The sequence below is a fragment of the Cucurbita pepo genome, unplaced genomic scaffold (genome assembly GCF_002806865.2).
Source record: "Cucurbita pepo subsp. pepo cultivar mu-cu-16 unplaced genomic scaffold, ASM280686v2 Cp4.1_scaffold000292, whole genome shotgun sequence".
In the NCBI taxonomy this organism is placed as follows: domain Eukaryota; kingdom Viridiplantae; phylum Streptophyta; class Magnoliopsida; order Cucurbitales; family Cucurbitaceae; genus Cucurbita; species Cucurbita pepo.
Genome location: NW_019646540.1, coordinates 10,301 through 24,235, shown reverse-complemented (window position 1 = coordinate 24,235; position 13,935 = coordinate 10,301). Strand labels below are relative to the sequence as shown.

General features: G+C 35.0%; 1 pseudogene; it reads right to left on the bottom strand.

Moving 5' to 3' along the window:
• Positions 1–857: 857 nt before the first annotated feature.
• On the bottom strand, positions 858–976 carry LOC111784904 (annotated as a pseudogene).
• Positions 977–13,935: the final 12,959 nt, after the last annotated feature.

Sequence of the window (13,935 nt, the reverse complement as noted above, 5' to 3'; positions counted from 1 at the left end):
AAGAAGATATAAATGAAACTCAGTTGGAAAGCATCACTATTAATTGGTCTGGCGAATTCTTGAGTACGACAAATAGAGGAGATATTCATCTGCAAAATGCCCCTGGAGTTTCACATGAAAATGTTATCTTTGTGGAGGATGTGCCTAATTGGTTAGAGGGCTCTCCTAATCGGTAGGCTACATCCAGCTGAAGGTCAAAGACCTTTTATTTTCCTGAAGAGAATAATGTGCATAATGGGGAAATTAGAGAACTTTTAAACCGGTATAAAAAATTTTATATAACAACATGCCTTGCTGAATTCAGACTAAATGATGAATTTACACGTGGACTATTTTTCTTTATTATGCAGGAGAAGTGTCTCTGCTTTTCTTAGTAGTGGTTTCTATTAAAGATCACGTGTTTATTTAGATTGGTGTCCGTTAGTATCTGATTAAATCTCCTTATAGTTAGGAGTTGATTTAGTTTTAATTTTCTTTAGTTTTGATTTGATTTAGTTTTTGTTTTGTTTACTGGTTTGTACTAGATTTTCTGCAGATTTTTAGGTAGATTTTCTAAATATCTATAGGTGTTCTCTGTGTAGAGAGCCTTCTTGCTCTTCATAATACAATCTTCTCATCAACCATTCAATCACTCACTCTTACACTAACAAATTGGTATCAGAGTCCTTCTTAAGGGGATCTATGAGATCAAAATGGGCGGTATGATCATGGCGACACTGGGTGCACTCACGTGCTCGGAACGGTCGGCGGAGAGAAGAAACGCGATGGGCGTGAGCGTGCGAGCGGGGGCGGTTGCCATTTGTAAAGAAAGGAAAAAAAATGGGGAGATTGAAATAACGAGTAAAATAAATAAATAAGGGGTGCAACACGAGTACTTCCCAAGTGGTCACCCAAATTAGTACTACTCTCACCCAAGCATGCTTAATTGCGGAGTTTTGATGAGATCCAATGCATTAGTGCTGGTATGATCGCACTAGACATGTAATGCACACAAATTTCATTTAACGCATGCGGGGCGGCATGATCTAGGCGATGGTTGGTGCACGCACGTGCTAAGGGGAATAAAGCATTTCTTATAAGGGTGTGGAAACAAATCGCTAGTAGATGTGTTTTAAAACTGTGAGACTGATGACAATGCGTAACGGGTCAAAATGAACAATATCTACCAGCGATGGCCTTGGGTTGTTACAAATGGTATCAGAGCTAGACACTGAGTAGCGTGCTAGGAGGACACTTGGCCTCCAATAGGGGTGGATTGTGAGATCCCACATCGGTTGGAGAGGGGAACGAAACATTTCATCATGCCTATACATAAATTAGGGCCTAATCAGGTTTTCCAACCTTCTTGCATATCTAGCAAAGTACATTCAACATATCATGTTAGAGTCCCAACATTAAATTCAGTATAATAGAAGTCCAAAAACATGCAAATGAGCGAAATCATTAAATATTCCATTTCCTACGCTTGGTTGTCCAATTTCATGCTGCTTACTTCCTAACCCATGTCACGCATCCCAATGTCAAGTATTTGTGAGGTGTGACCACTAACTGCTCCCAACTATTAAGTGGTTAGGACATTATGAGAAATATCGCTCGATATTGGTCAACTGTTAGGGTGACTCACTAATAGCCCAAATAATGCATCTCAACTGAGAGAGAGGGTGATCCTCGTGCTTGCCAAGCTACTACCCTCATGTGATTCTTCACCCTTGTAGACGAGTTCCAGATCAAGGGATAGTTGGGGATCCCTTAGTCGTACCCAAGTAAGGTCTTTATATGGTGCATTGTACTTCAAGGCACGACTTGCTACTCTAGCTCCTAGGTGGCCACTATAGATTTCTGCGGATCTATATTCCTATTATAGGTTCACTAATAGAAGCTACTTTCTTGACGGTTAGTCCCCACATGGCCATACAACTTGTGAGAAGGGACCCCTATATCTATAATCACCATAGAGACCTCTATCCTTCATTGTAAATGAGTTCATGATTGAGACCTCTATCCCTCCTTGTAAATGAATTCATGATTAGGAGTGAGCTGGTGAGCCCACTAATTGTTCTTGCATGGTAAGTTGTTGATCTACTCAACACTAGATGCTAAGACACGGGTCGACTTTGGTATAACTTGTATTCACGCTCTAAAATCAGACATCTAGGTTTGTTTGTGATAACATAGCCTTTTCGCCCCTCATGAGATGATAAGAAAATCTTTCAAATCTATAATATCATTAAGGGTCTTGAGCTCCCCTAGTTGTACTAAACCCTTGAGAATTGAGGGGAGTTACCCCGAGCAACTTGTATGTATTGATCTAGGGTTTCGAACTGCTCATCACACCCTAGTGCACATTTATGGTCCTACTAGACTCGAAGTTTTGGAACAATGTCGTCTCCTAACTATCCATCCTTGGGGTCAACGTATGGCCCTGGGTTCACATATATAGCCTAGGTAGAGAAATTCATGTTAGCAAAATTAATAGTAGGTCATGAGGCTTTAGATGCAACTTTAAGTGCAAATTTTTTGTATTTAATAAATTAAAGCATCCATAATTCAGTCATAAGCTCTCTTTTCACGCTATTCCAAATCGATCCTACGTATAAACTTATATAGAATAGTCTAAAATGAGCATTTACTGAGTTTGGGATGTTTGGGTGCTCAATTTTCCAGTTTTTGGAAGTTCGAATCCTCTCAAATGTCCCAAGTGGGTCCTAAAATGAATCGAGAGAAGAATATTGGTGAAAAAGTCTTCAAAATTAGATTTTGAAAGGTTATAGAACGTGAAAAACTACTAATTGGCTGCCTGTTCACCTAGTCAACTTTGACTATGGTTAGCTTCTATTTCCCCACGTCTGCCCTATTTTCTTGCACTTTGTCACCTCATCGTCATAGTTTCATATGAATTTGACCTTTCGAGTCTATTTGATAAAAAATGGAATAACATCCTAACTGGTGAACCCTTTTAAGACCTTTTCTCTTGAGTCGAGGTGCTACCTTGTAAGACTTTTTCACTAGTGGGGACATTATGGTTTGTGCTTGTCTGCTCTCATCATCCATGGGAGGCTAGCTGGTGAACCCTACCCATAGAACCATCTAGCGACCCAAGATTGAGGGAGCGACCCCCTGTGCTTGCCAGCTACTAAGGCTACCCGTGTAATCCTACGTCCCTTAATAGGATGGATGTGCTATGTAAGGTAATCCAACTGAACTTTTGTCATTCTTGGATGTCATGGAGGTCAACTAGGTTCTTAAGGGTTCTAGGCCGTTTAAATAAAATATAAAATAAAAAATTAATGTGATAAAATTTAAATCAAAATAAAGACAAGAAGCATGGCCATCATTAAAGTTAAAATAAAATCCAATTATAAGAAGAGGTTCAAATTTATTACAAACTAAAAAATAAAAAAAGGTTTGAGATATAATTACAAAACAAAATAGAAAATATTCAAATACAAAAATGGACTAACGATCTACAGAGACTTCCTCTATGACCACACCTCAAACGCTTCCCCACCTCGACAGACAACCTTCAAACACATGAAAAAAGAAAGAAAAATGGGTGAGTATATAAATATACCCAGTAAGCAACCTACTCGTAGGCTCTCATTGCATCTTTGACCACATGCTTTACTCGAGACTCTAGGTGTATTGCTATTATTGTGCTCAATCTTGGTTAGCTAGCTTAGCCTACGCAACGGTAACCAGTATTTGAGGAGGCGCTACCCCACGTAACCTTGTACCAGGTGGGAGACAATATGGTGAGTGCTAGCTTGCTCGTCATCCATGAGGGGTTAGCTGGTGAACTCATCCCACAAGCCATGAAGTCGCCCAAGGGTGAAGACATTACCCCCTGATACATGCTAGCTCCACTAGTTACCCACATGATTAATGTCCTCTCGTTGGACGAACCCTCAATGCACGAGAACCACTAACTACTAGCGTGATCAACATCCAAGCACAGAAAAGATTGCAGAGTAATCAATCAAACCAATGAGTAACACAAATCTAACCAGCCTCACATCTACCTCGATGGTATCGTATCGGAGTGGAAAGAGAAATGGAAGCTCATTAATACCATACTAGTTACTATCGCCTCGGAGGCTACCATTATCATTCTTAAATGTCGTGGAGGTCTACTAGATTTTTAGGGACATCTAGGTGGCTTAAATCACATCTCTCGTTTCTAGGACATTCAGAGTTAGCTCCTTGGGCTAAAAAAATCTCTGAATGCAAACGGGTAAGCTTCTGATCGCTCATGATCCTGGGCTGCAAGATCTACCGGAAACATATTGATTTGTAGACCACACTATGCATCATGTTAAACATGACACTGGGACACGTGTCATGTTTGCTACTCTATGCATCATGTTAACTTGCAACCCACGTAGCATCATGTTAAACATGACGATCATTTTTTCTTTTCATCATTTACACATCCATACTCATCATAAGAGGATAATATCTTGATGCATCTAACATACAATAATATACGAGGTCTCAATATTTTTCACATTAATTAAATCATGCAAGAACCCCTTCCAATTTCTTTCTCCATATCATATCATTTTATAGCATAGCCTTTAAAGCATATCTCAGAGTTCTGTATCATGTCAAAACATTTTATTATGTATCATTCATATCATATATTGTGTTATATCATGTCATGCAACATACCATATCATCTCACGTATCATATCATAACATGTATTATTGTTAAGGATATAGTACTAAATTATAATTGACCATATATATCATATTTGATATTTTATTATAGGCAAACATCTTCTTACTATAGGTATCTTTCCATATATTGTATTATCAAATATATTATAAATACATCACACATATCAAACATATGACACGTACTACAAAGACACTGGACACATGTCATCATACATAAAACAAACTTCTAACCATGCCAATAGTAAAACCACTTATTTTGATGGTCTTAGCTAAAGTTCTATCTAACTCCAAATTAGCCTACTTTCGTCCCACGAACTCGTTCCCAATGATTGTTGGATCGATATGGCAACCCTAGAGGGGTGAATAGGGTTTCAACAATATAATTATATTTTTTTTTAATAACAATAAAACTTAATACCATACATCAAAATTTAACAATAATTTAAAACTTAAATAGGAAAATGGTTAGAAAATATAACACCAGTAGTTTTATAGTGGTTCGGTCAAACTCGACCTACTCGACTCCCCAAGCGCCTCTTGAAAATTTGAATAAACCCTTCTTGACTCTTTCCTCGGATCAGAGTTCAACCGCTACACCGCTCCTCTTACGAGTTCAAGAGCAAACTCAATTCTTTCCACGACTCAGGATCAAACCAATACACCGCTCTTTTTACGAGTTCAAGAGCAAACTCAATCCTTTCCACGGCTCAGGATCAAACTGGTACAATTGTCTGAAATCTTATAGAAACACACTAACTCTCTGAAGTAATAGATTTACAATTTTCTCACAATACAATAGACATCTCTCCCAAGAATAAGATAAACTAGAAATAAAATTGGAAGCTTCAGAGATCAAGGAAACTATGAAAGTTGTGTATTGTGAAATGTTATTGTGTGTTGTTCTGAAAAATATGAAGAGGTGATGAGTTTAAATAGTGATCAAGTTGTAAAAATAGGAATCGATACAGACCACTAAGACGTGAACTATGGATCACGAAAAATAATATTTATTTATTTTTGTAAATTTATCGTGAAAAACTATAGACCACATGTTTCATTTAAATATATATATATATATATATATATATATATATAAATGAATTTAAAATGTTTTTAATATTTATTTAAAATAATATAAATATATATATAATGTAATAAAAAAATATTAAAGAAAACGACGTGGAGAAGTAATTGAAAAGTTTTATAAATCTAATTGAAATCGTTATAAATGTAATTGAAATAATTTTATAATTCAAATCATTTGTAATTCAAATAATCGTTCTTTATGAAATCATTATAAATGTAATTGAAATAATTTTATAAATTGAAATAATTTTATAATTTAAATAATTCAAATAATTTTGTTTCTATTAAAAATATCTCAAAACTTTTATAAATGTATTGAAATGATTTTATAATTCAAATACTTTTCTTTTAATTCAAAAGCAATTGAAAATTCCACAATTTACGTCATACTTCGATGGGTCTATGATATCAATTTTGTCATTGGTCCATGATGTCAATTTTGTCACCACATTATCAATTTTGTCATCGCATCATCACGTCAAGTATCTTGTTTTAAATTCGATTGGTCCATGATGTCAATTTTGCTACCACATCATCACGTCGGGTATCTTGTTTTGACTAAAACTTCTTCGTTTTATATCTAATTTGAATGAACCAAAAAAGACGTTGTAATCATTATTCCTAACCTTACACTGTGGACAAAATACTGAGAATTGTTAATGATTGAAGGTAGGTTTGTTATCATCAAAACATCAATTAATTAATTAATTAAAATTAATTAATTTGAGATTAAGGGCCAAGAAGCCAACAAATTCTAGAGGGAAGAATTGTCTAAGAATCGCCACGAAACCTCGCATAAATCTCACGTTGTAAATAAATGATAGAGATCGTAGTCAATGATAAATACAGTCAGATATCTTGAAATATGTCATTTTTTCACTAAATATTTTAAAATAGGATTTTCGACTAGATTCAAATGTAATGATTAAAAATATGACAAATAAATTAGGTCATGGAAATCACTCCACTAGCCACGCTAAGTGGGATAGTAATAATATGGTTGAATACTATCACAACTACGTAGCACTTTGGAAACTTCCATTCAATTTCCCACGTGAGTTTTTCTAGGTTTGAATAATAAATTATTCGGAATTTTAATCAATATGTCTCTTAATTAGTTGTTGAAAGTTAAAGGTTTATTTTTATTTTTTATTTTGTAAACTTTTAATTTTAGTTTCAGTTGATTTTTTATTGTTAACATCGTGACCTAAATATTCCGAGAATATGTAATTAAAAAAATAATAATAAAAAAAAATAAAATATGAAACGAGTAAATTACATTATTTTTTAAGAATCAAAATTGAAATTTATAGATATAGTTGAAATAGTTTTTAAAACCACCATCAAATTAATTTGACTCAACTAATTATTAAGTGGGGTATGAGTATAAAGTTATGTAGTGCAGTAGTCATCATGTGATGGCCATTTAGTAAATTTAATAAGGTATCATTTAATTATAACTCTATAATTAGTGTCTAAACAATATAGTTTACTCGCTACCAATTTCTTTTAAAAAGTATGAGCTGGAGTTTTCTTGTGGTATCTGAGTAGGGGTGAAATACAATAATAAATTAAATTTACACTAAATTTCCAAATCTACGTCTAAGGTTGTCATAGTCAAATTGAAAAGAAAAAAAAATGGTGGGCTTCCTGGGCTTGGTTTGACATCAATTGGCTCGATCCATTTGATTGTTTTGTACTATTCCAGAAGCATTTTCTACTCCACGGAGACCAAAAAAAGGTTACTATAACTATGATTTTTGACCGTTTATAATATTTAACTTGGTTTAGAATTGCTTTTAAGATGAGTAAGTGATGTTGACCTATGGATAGATTCTAAGCTCAATTTATGTATGGATGAGATATTGTAGGTGAAATTGGATTATGTGAGCTTAATTTAGGAACATTCAACCAAAGCAAACTTATGAACATAAATGACATGAATAACATGTAATCTGTGCCATATTTACCGGTTATTATATGTATTCTATTAATTGTTTTGTTTATTGAGTCATGTGTTCTATATTAATAGGATCACGTTGTGCCCTATGAGACACCGTAACGTACCATGTGTGATAAACATGAATAAAATATCAGGAATATATATGCACGTCTTATAGGAAATTTATGTCATTATAAGTCATGAAGTATTATGTAACGACCCTAATTTTCTATTAACCTAAAGTCTACATGCATGATGTAGCTTCTTAGGCCGGAAAAATTCATTAGGCGACTTCATAAAATAATGGCATGGACTTATATGTTTAAGAAAAGATCTTAAAATAGTGGTGAGGAAATATTAAAATAACTTAAAGTAAATATAAAAATAGTCATCACTATACTAACCAAGAATCTACAAAATTAGATGCAACTATCCTATTCAAGTTCCATGGTATTTAATTGTGATGTCATCGTCAATCGTATATGGGTGTCTTGCCTTTACCTGAAATATAGAAGTAGCACATGACTTGAGTATTTTAAGAAATAATTAGTAAGTAGCCCCAGTGTTGGGATCAGTGAATGCAAACATTGCAATCATGATTAACGATCTATGATTTAAAACCATCATAGAGATGACCTCCAATTCGGATAAATTGGATGTGTATTACTTCCTTACACACACCCCACACATACAAGCATGAGCTCACCAGGCGTGTTTACACACCCCCTGGATCTGCATGGTCGAACTAGTTGATAGTAGTCAGACATTCGAAGGTACAACAAACTTTCAAATATCATGCAAGAGATGTTCATCATCATAGTGTATGTGTTTGCACTCATCATGAAATGGATAGTATCCTGATGTAAATGTACATACAATATGCATGAAGTCCCTATGCTTTTCATCTTAAATCATTCATGCGACACAACCCCAGGCATCCTTCACATATTACTCTAGGTAACATGCATGCATAAGCTTTCATACATTCATCATTCATAACATTGTTTAGGGGTTTGTATCAGAAAACTCCTAATTATCAAAATACAACACAACATTTCATACATGCACATCATTGTAACATGAGATATCATCGTACTCTGTCATATTATCATCATACATCTCATGTCATCATGTNTGTATCAGAAAACTCCTAATTATCAAAATACAACACAACATTTCATACATGCACATCATTGTAACATGAGATATCATCGTACTCTGTCATATTATCATCATACATCTCATGTCATCATGTCACAATGCATCATCATCATAATTATCATAGCATCATAATACATTACATAACCATAACATCATATCATCATCATAACACATCATAATATCATAGCAAATCTCATCATCATACATCATAGTATCATCATAACACATCATAATATCATATCAACATACATGACACATGCAAGAAACACTAGCACGTGCCATTATACATAAAACAAGTCTTTCGATTGAACCGATAGTAGGACCACTTACTTGGTTGACCTTAGTCGAAGTTCTCCTTCAAATTTAACTTGGTTTTGTACTTCGAATTTATTCTCGCTTTTGTTGAGGCTTCACCTATTTGAATATTCGCTCAATAGCCTTAGTAATAGTCGAACTCCTAACTTAATTTAATTTAAAACTATGAAAAACGACTTGCCTTAGATCAAAATCAACTGAGGGACGGTCCAAAACATAAGGAATGATGTCCAAATATAAGATCTGATTCGAATTTGAATCATGGAGCCAAGCCGTAGCTGGAGCCTAGCCAAGCCGAATGAGCCCGGTGAGCCGATGGAGTCGACACACATCACGCACGTGTAGGAGCTGGAGTGCGTGCCGTTTGTCAGTGGATGCACGTTTTAAGAGCACGAGCGCGGTGGGTGCACAAGGGCTTAGGGTTGTTTGGGTTTCGGTTTCTCACTGGACCGTGGGCTGCTGGAGGTGGGGATCCGAATTCGATGGATCTCTTCTTCCTCGCCTGATTTCTTCAAAAATCTCGATTTCATTTCTCTCTTTCCGCACACTTTCGACACTTCCCTTCCATCGTCCCTCCATCCAAATCCCGCAGCCTTACGTCTCTGTCCACTTCTCCTTCACACCCAAGGCGATGGGGCGTTCGGTGTATGTCAAGGATATTTAGTAATAAATTATAGTTTACATATATATATTATATTATATTATATTTGATATTTTATTATAAGTCAAATATCTAATATTTGCCTTATTACCTAGATATTTTTCCATTTATTTTTATTTTCATTTATTATTATTTCCATATCCTTATAATTTATTTGATTATAAATGAGATAACTTTCACACCATTCAGGTGTGGTGGATTAATCAAATATTAACATGGTATCAGAGCCCTTCTGGGTTGCTAAACCGATCTTTTTTTTTCAATGGCTTCTGAATCATCTACTATTTTCTCCGCCACCGCTGCTGGCTGTGATGCCGCAGGTGCAGTCTCCATGACAGCTGCAGGCAGAGCTGATTGATTACTCTTCGGCTCCTTTCTTTTGACCTCCAAATCATCCTTCGCCATACTCTGTACATACAACCTCACCTCTTCCAAACATAGCCTCTTTCATTTTCTTCCCAATTTTTCCTTCATCCTTCATCCTTCACAGAAACCCTAATCTTAGGATCTTCATCAGGATTCCTCTTCGGAAATATATAGAATCTTGATAAGCCCATCGACCTTATGCAGAGATTTACCTTTGGAATTGGGCGCCGCATTGGCCTCTTCGCCAACCAAGTTGCCGCCGCCCTTCTCGCCAAAATTGGCTCCTTCGCCCAATGTGGCGACTCTTCCTGCTACCCTTCTTACCATAATTGGCTCCTTCGCCCAATGTGGCGACTCTTCCGGCTTCAATATTGTCTTTGTCCCTTGCTCTAGGTTTCCCCTTCTACTTCTTGGGGTTAGACATATTCTCACCAGAGCCAAGGTAGCATCGTCGCTAAGCGATAATCCCTCTTCATGGGTTAGACATATTCTCGTCCAAGCCAAGGCAGCATCGCCGCTGAGCGGCGATCCCTCTGCAATTTTTGATGGCCAAGAAAGTGTTTCTCTACGTCTCCTCTAAACCAGGTTGTTGATATCTTCACGAAAAATGTTTCTCAACCACTTTGAATTTTTCAGATCCAAGCTTCACGTTCGTTCAAATCCGACGCTCAGCTTGCGGTGGGGTGTTAAGGATATTTAGTAATAAATTATAATTTACCATATATATTATATTTGATATTTTATTATAAGGCAAATATCTAATATTTGCCTTATTACCATAGATATTTTTCCATTTATTATTATTTCCATATCCTTATAATTTATTTGATTATAAATAAGATAACTTTCACACCATTCAGGTGTGGTGGATTAATCAAACATTAACAGTGTAACATGAAATAGAGAAGCATGACGTCACCATTTATTTGAAAATAAATAGTCTGACAATGAGACTATGTTGAAACCATGACAGAAAGGCATCGTTCTGCTTATCGTGGTGTGTTATGAGTTATTTCTGTTTCTACTTTGGTGTCATGTCCTTCGTATCGTGCTAACGCAAAGTTCCTTAATCATACCAGTTGTTTCAGTCCGATGGAGAATCGTTCATCTACCGTCACCTTCTCTCAGTGTCTCATGCTCTCAGATAGCCCGAAGCTATTGACCAGGTAGAGTGGGCTTGAGGGCGGTTCTAAAAGAAGAGTAAGGGGGCTGGGTTGTGCAAGTAGTTCGTGGCGTCACTGAACATTATGAGATTTTCGGCGAGTGTTGATTGTTCTAACATTTTTTTTCAATCCATTACATAATCTCATTGAATCATGATTCTTAATGCAGGACCTCATGCATGTATGTTTCATGAGCATGAATTACTTCTTCAGTATGTTATGTATAAAAACATACATTACGATATTATATGCTCTCTTTTTTTAGTTGGTTTTTGGCCGTAAGACTATGTTTTATCCTGCTCTCTTTTTTTAGTTGGTTTTTGGCCGTAAGACTATGTTTTATCCCATAATCAAGCCTAGTGGTATGTATACGAGCTTGCTTAATAGATTCATGTGTGCATGTGTCAACCATGTGTAGAAAAGTATAATGCATCCAACCTTACCTAAAAAATAGAGTCTAGAGAAACAATTATGAAAACTAAATCCCACTAGTCATAAATATGCTGCATGTGATTGCATTTCTCGACATCAATAATTGGGTCACTTATTGAGTATGTTTAAATACTTATCCTATATTTATCTTCTTCTTTTTTTTCTACGTAATGACAAGGGTTTCATGTATGGAGGATGACATTTGAGGAAGCCATAGAATAGAGTAAGGTAAATAGTTTTTGGCATTTATGTTAAAGTCACATTATTAAGGTAGTTTAGTAGTATTTTCATCTTTGAACGAGGATGCTTTTCTTTTATTCCAATTTTGTTTTTAGCAAGGTTTATGAATTTTTAAGTCCATGATAAATTTTTTTATATGAATTTTTTTTTAAATAGTTTTTCCTACATAGCAATCATGACATTTGTAGTGATCTTAATTTAAAAGAAAAATAGGATCATTATAGTTGGTATAAGTCTCTAGACTTATAAATTTTATAAATAGCTTACAATGTCTCGTCATCATCATCAAGCGTCTCGTTATTGTCAATTATGTCTTGTGTAAGATAATAAATGATATTGCTATATTATATTATGATAGATAATAAATGATATTGCTATATTATATTATGATTTATTGTGCATGAAATGGAAATGCTACCTGATGTATTTATAACTTAGAACATATTTAGATTTATCATGATTTGTATTGTGATTGTGGAGTTACAGTTTCATGAAAAGAGGTTAGTAGGCTAACTAACAATAGTATACACATGTTAAGGAAGTTTAAATGTTTCAGTTAGATGTTCGATGCATAGTTAAACGATGTAGTGTTATGACCATAGAGATAGGAAAAGGATGTGCTCACATATACTAATGAGTAAATTAGTTCAAATGAAAATGATCAAGGAAATATGGTAGACGTTAATATCTTATAGGTTGCTATAGACATTGAGAATGGCAGTGTCGAAGAAAATTTTGTCGATGAAACTTCACTACACTAATTTTTTTTTAATTTAATGAGTACCTTTAATGTGACTTGAATTTTAAAAATAGTGAAAAGTAAAAAGCAAGGTTTAAAGTTAGGTTCGAGAATAATCACAGTGCAGGAATTATGAGGTGATTTAAAGATATTGAGTTATGATTTGGATGAAGTGTAATATAAGATTTCCAAAATATGACTGAAGTTATGTTCAAATAAACGGGATGTTGTATCCATGATAACCTTTCCGATACTCCTATGCAAATATGTTTCATTAGTGTAGTTTTTTTTCTTTTTTTTTTCTTTTTTTTCTTTTTTTGCTTGATATATTGAGCTTACCCTATGTCAATAGGACTAACTTTAAGGGATAACTTTTTAGTCCTGTCATAATGTTTTGAAAATCTTACCTAAGTATCTTAATCTTCCTACATACAAAATAAATTACCATGTTTATAGTAAAATTACCATTATGCCCTTAAGTTTGAAATTTTCGAGAAACATGTTTTATGTATTATGCAAAGTTAGAAAGATGATATAAATAACTAGTTGGCCAACATGGATGAGTATGTTAGGCATGATGTAAGAAAATATCAAAATGCTTTTTTGGTTGAATTCTTGCAACGTGAGTGTGTGTTAGCCTACAGTCAAGTCTAAGGGGTTTGTATATGAGTCTCCTTAGTGGGTTCATGCATGCGTGCATAAACCGTGTATAAAAAAGTATTATGCATTAAACCCTACCTTAAAAAGATAGTAGAACCTAATAAACAACCCATTTCTCAAACTCCACCAATTCATGAATGGAGTATTATTATAAATACTCATACTATGTCTTTGAGGTAGAGGCAACGCCTCATGTATGAATGATGGCATCAGCAAGGGCCTCATGCCTTTACTTGAATTCCCACTTTTACAATTTTTGGGATTAATGATTAGTTATGAAGAACAAATTAGAATATATAAAGTTTTAATAATCTGGTTTAATTTAAAATTTGAAAAAGGAGGTGGTGGAAAAGTTGGGATGCTCCACCAGCTTAGGCGGTGGATGCTCCACCAGGGGTTGCACTTCTAAAGGACAGGCTTTGGATGTTCCATGGGAGAGTAGTTAAAGCAAAGCCGAGGCAAAGGAGAGAGAAGTGGAGGAGAGATATCGAGA